This window comes from Corvus brachyrhynchos, unplaced genomic scaffold, assembly GCF_000691975.1.
Source record: "Corvus brachyrhynchos isolate BGI_N302 unplaced genomic scaffold, ASM69197v1 scaffold61, whole genome shotgun sequence".
Classification (NCBI taxonomy): Eukaryota; Metazoa; Chordata; class Aves; order Passeriformes; family Corvidae; genus Corvus; species Corvus brachyrhynchos.
Genome location: NW_008236478.1, coordinates 7,200,527 through 7,205,799, shown reverse-complemented (window position 1 = coordinate 7,205,799; position 5,273 = coordinate 7,200,527). Strand labels below are relative to the sequence as shown.

The 5,273-nt window shown below is 52.3% G+C and overlaps 1 protein-coding gene across 1 annotated transcript in view; it reads left to right on the top strand.

The window, feature by feature from the left end:
- The first annotated feature begins 1,230 nt into the window (after positions 1-1,230).
- The window catches only part of CUNH10orf12 (chromosome unknown C10orf12 homolog), an 11,106-nt gene continuing 7,063 nt past the window's right edge, over positions 1,231-5,273 (top strand). The window contains exon 1 of the mRNA XM_017725877.1: positions 1,231-1,319. The gene's annotated coding sequence lies outside the window, so the exon portion shown is untranslated. The remainder of the gene's footprint in view (positions 1,320-5,273) is intronic.

Below are 5,273 nucleotides of genomic sequence, written 5' to 3'. Positions count from 1 at the left end.
GTCCATCCCCATGTGCGTCACCAAGGACGGAGTAAATTCAGGGGCCTTGAGAACCTGGCAGCAATATTTCCATAGTTATTTTGGCTGTGCTTTGAACAACTTCAGCTTTTAATTTAGAGAAAGAAAGTGCTTTTTCTCTTTCCTAGCTGTTATGTGGAGCCGCAGCTCTTTGCATACTGCTTTTCTATTTTTTTTCAGTGCAATGAGAGAGAATTACTGTAGCACCCACAGAGGTGTGAAGGGACTCATTCATCTGTGTGGGGAGTGTTAGGTGCCAGGCATATTTCTGAGGATTGAAATGCAGGCATTTAAACTGGTGCATCCAGTGTCAGCCTTTAATTGGGGCTTTGAAAGATGAGCTCCAGCAAATCTTGCTTCAGTGGCTTACACTATTTGTGCCCACGGCTGATTTGCCCAACGCCTGCAAGGGATCGCCACATCCATTCTGCCAGCAGAAGGATGCGCGCCCTGCACCTCTCAAGGCACGAGGTCTGTGCTGCAGCTGTGAGTGGAGATGGGTTTGAGCACGGTCAGATGGTTCCGTGCCTTTCCCAGCGTGGTTGCTTTTGCACGGCCGTTCCAGCAAGCTGAGCTGGGACTGGCAAAGAACCCATTTCCCCCTTCTTCTGGGTGAGACCTCTGCATGCAGCCCTGCAGCACAGGCAAAGCAAGCCCATCCTTAGGAACCCATAGCACAGCCGCTTCCAAGCGCACGCTCAGCACGCAGGATTCACTGCACCCCTGGGGATGGGGTCAGCTCACCTGACTGCCAGCAGTGAGCAAGTTCCTTTTAAGAGGCTGCTCTTCCTTTGCAACTCCTCAAAACAGCATTTCCACTCACCCTGAAAAATAAATTAAGTGGTTGAAACCAGCAGGGCTGGAGGTGCCACCCAAGGGCAGTGGGACGCTGCCTTAGACCTTGGCCTCACAGTGGGCATGGTCAGTACTTTGAGGTCAGCTGTTGGAGGGCACTGCTCGCCAGTTAGTCTTTCTCCTTAGTCATCCACGTTTTCTCAAATCTCTGCTTTTAGTCAGGTTTCCAAAACACCCTTCCAGCTTGGTGGGGTACTCAAGTGGTACCTCTGTTTTTGGGTGGTGCAAGGCAGCTCTCTGCTGACTGGCACAGAGTCAGCTGTGTGGCAGCAGGAGAGGGAGGGGAAGGGTCATCCCTGTAAAAATACTGAATTGGATTTTATAAGTTTATAGCTATGTTTTGTTTCTTTTACAGAACTATAATCCTGGTGCTTAGAGTGGTCTGAAAGGAACAGAAACACTTAGCCTTGAACTTTTGTTCTGCTGCTGCTTCTTGTGCCTCTGAGGTACAAAACATACCTGTAAACTTATAATCAATCAAACCAATGTTCAAGGGCTAAAAAAAGAAACCCAAAAAGGTTACAGGCTTCATGTTCAATAGTGAGAAACTTGGGGGGGGCAAACCAGAAGATTGCAGTTGGCAATTGACAGGTTTTCGGAGACCAGCTTCCCAGGTAGGTTGGTATGAACCAGCTGATTTCTTTCTGCCTTTCTTTTTTCCCCTTTTGCTGCCCCCCCCCCCCAATACACTCTAGAGCCAGAGGCAGGCTGGCTGCCCCTAAAACTCTTTTTTTATGGCCTTCACAAGCAGGGCAAGCACAGTATCACCCTGGTACAACAGGAAGGAAGAGATACGACAACCCCACCAGTGGGCTGGGGCCACTGCAGGAGCTGGGAAAAGCTCCTCAGGCTGTGTAAGGGGAAACAGAGATAACTTGGCCCTTCCTCCCCATACTGTAAATCCTCTATCTGTGCAGTCTGTAGGTGTTACGGACTGACAAACCTCTGCCTTCCCCCAGCCCCTTCATCCCCAACCGTGTGGCCTTTGTTGGAAGCCCCAGGTCCCCTCCAGCAAGAGCTGGGGGAGGGTTGACTTCAAACTCCACTAAACAGTAGAGGCACAATGCAAACAAATGTATTGCAGCACGCAGCTATGCAAATAGCTTCAGAGCACAGCACGTTTTCCCCAGCATTAATTGCTGCACCGCCAGGGTTGCATAGCAACAGCTCCGCTTGTGCCTCTGACAGCTCCTGCCCCTTGATGCCTCTGACACCTTCTGTGGCAGGCAGGAAAGGGGAAGAGAACAGGGCTGCCCTGGGAAATGTAGAAGGGCTGGGAGGTAATGAGGGGCTCTGGTGATAAGATTCACTTGGGACAGTGGGGTTGTCTTCTGCTGGCCCAGGGCAATGTGTGCAGTGGGGCTGGGAGGAAGGTACTGGGGCACAGGAACAGAGGAGATCTGGCAGCCACAGCCTTGTGTAGGCAGCATTTGAGGCTGGCGGGCAGAAAGGGCAGACCTGCCATCTCCCAGGCTCTGCAGGAAAGCTCACTCTCAGGTGGGCTGTCTTCCCCATTGCAGTGAATCCTTCTGGGCACTCCATACAGGTTTGTGACTGCACTTCCAGCTTGGCTAGAGGCATAGAGGGTCCCCAGATAGTTGCCTCTCACTGGTGGTGAATCTCCTTTAGGCTTGTGGCTTTTCCAGCCCTTGAGAGATGGTTCATTCCTCAGGCACACCCAAACCTAAGAGAACCCTGGGCCAAGCCCTATGGGAAGGAGTACAGGCACCAAATAGAAGGCTGTAGGTGGGATGGGCAGTCCTGGACACCCTCTCTGGTCTCTCCAGCCCAGCAGCTTCTGTGGGGCTGGCCTGTGTCTCCCAAAAGGCAGGACTCTGCCTGCCTGCCTGTTCAGAGGCAGGACTGGCTGCCTCTTGAGAATAATTTTTCCTCGTGTTTAAAACCATGTTCCCAACTCCCTTCCTCTGTGTTTACCAGTCAGTCTTCAGCTCCCACTGTGCTTTTGCTGGGCTGAGGAATTTGTTTGCACCCGGCACCTTTCCCTGGGAAAACACTTCAGCTCTGCAGTCAGCTCACCTCTCCTCTATTCTGATAAGCCACATAAAAAAAAATAGCTTCTCTGCAACAGTTTGTACTGTCCATAAGCAACTCTGCCTGAAAATGTGGGGCACTGGATGTAAGTCTACTCTTATATATGAGCTGGAAACAAGCTCTTCTCCAAAACTGCCTCGAGTAGGGAGCATGTGGGCAATCCTGCGTCCATCGGTTGCTTCACAAGAGAATGCCCATGGGCATGTTTTATTTAATAGTGATAGCCAGAACAGACACAAATAGTGGGAAATGCTGGATAGGTACCAAGGCTCACAGATTAGCAGGCCCCAGGGAGCACAGAACTGTGTCTGGGAGATCTGGGGATGGAGAGGCACCCTTGGAGGCACAGGGAGAGGAAGGACAGAGCTGAAACCCAGCCACGCTCAGAGCCTGAGCCTGAGCAGGTGGCAGGGAAAGCTCTGCCCCAAGGTTATCCTTAGACACCCAGAAAAAGGCGATGCTGCCTGCAGTGCCCTGACAGGGGTGAACTGGGGAAGGAGCAGATGAGCTCAAGGTGAGAAGTGGCCTCCTATCTTTCAGCTGAAGTGGCGTAACACCAGAGGACCCTGAATGCAATGTGCCAACTGAACTGTGTCACAGTGTGAGAGATGGGTCTTCTAAGCAGAAAGGGCATCAAAACTGAATGGATTTATTTCCTTTATCGAGCAGGAAGAATATTTATCTCTGTTTTTTAAATTTACAGCTTGACAAGCTCTGTGTATCTCTGATTGTCTCCTTGGAGTACAGTAGGGCAAATAAGGTGACAATGAGCACAAAGGCCTCGGTCACACTTCAGAGGAAGAAACTAGGTGAAAGACAAAGCAAAAATGCCACTGGAACCTTCAGGATCAGGGAGCCCAGGTCCTCTCTGCCATACGAGCTGGACATGAGCCCTTTCCAGTCCCACACGCCCGTGCAAAGCAGGTGTGACCTGCAGCTGGCTGTGTTTGGCATCATGGCTGCAAGGCAAGAAAGGACAATGCCCAGCCACTTTGGTCCCTTCTGCCAGACCAGGCTTGCAACCTCTTCCTCACCAGACGTCACCCAGCCATTCCTTTCTTGCCACCCACCTGGGCAACCACTTCACCTATGCCATGGATTCTTCCTTCACAACCATCGAGTGTAGCACCTGAGGGTGCCCCAACAAGGAGTGAGTTGGATGTGTTGCCACCATAACCCCTTCCCACAGCTGCCCAGGGAGCATGGCAGTGGGGAGGCCAGGGCAGGGCCCCAACTCTGCTGCTGTTGTTATAAATTCAGTCTTCCCTGGGGAAGATGGCTGCTGCTCTTCAGAGCTGGGCTTGTAAGTAGGTAAGGGGAGTCACTGCCCTCTTTGCAAAGGTGGAAAAAAAATTACACTGAGCTCTGCCTCTTCAAAAAGCCCCCTGCTCCAAGCCCAGGGGGTTGAAAGGTTTTTTATCCCCTTTTGTTATTCAGCAGAGCGAGGGGAGGAGCTGGGCCATGTAAGAGATCCTGGCTGACATAACCCTTCCCGTGCAGGGCTCTGGAGAGGGGCCAGGTTGTACCTGGGTATTTTTATTTAAACTAATCCCAGGCGTTGCAAATTGAAAGCCATCGCAGCGTCAGGTAGGACCAGTTGAGACGGTTGCTGGCGGGAGTTTTTCTCACCTGGGTGTAGTAAAGCAGTCTCAAGGTACGTTGTTTATTGCTAACCCGGGGAAGATGTTCTGGAGGTGCCAGCACACATTTGGCAAGCTGAGCTTGCTCAGCCTTTTCAGGTGGTTTTAGGAAAACCCTGCCTAAGAAGCCTCTAAGGAAACTGAGAGGGTGGGCTTGAGAGGCAAAGCCTCATTACGTGTAAAACACATTATGCCTGAGCGAAATGGAAAGCAAAGGGCTGGGTAGCAGCTGCTCAGGACAGGCTTGGCTGCAGCCTGGCATTTCTGGGCAAAGAGGAGACCTGGTCAGCCGTGAGCCTGAAGTGGCCCCAGGTGTCTCTCCCTGCCCACCAGCCCAGGGAATCAGGTCTGGGCTTGAGAGGCAAAGCCTCATTACGTGTAAAACACATTATGCCTGAGCGAAATGGAAAGCAAAGGGCTGGGTAGCAGCTGCTCAGGACAGGCTTGGCTGCAGCCTGGCATTTCTGGGCAAAGAGGAGACCTGGTCAGCCGTGAGCCTGAAGTGGCCCCAGGTGTCTCTCCCTGCCCACCAGCCCAGGGAATCAGGTCACTGGAGGTGACTGCCCAGTGTGTGTCAGTGCAAAGAAAGCAGCCAGCAAGCAGTAAGTAAGGAGCAGGTGAGGGCTGCCCAGGGCTGGCCCTGGCATGCCTGATGCCACTGGGCACGGCTGGCTCCCGCCCCCCGGTTTTCCTTTTCCCCTTTTGTTG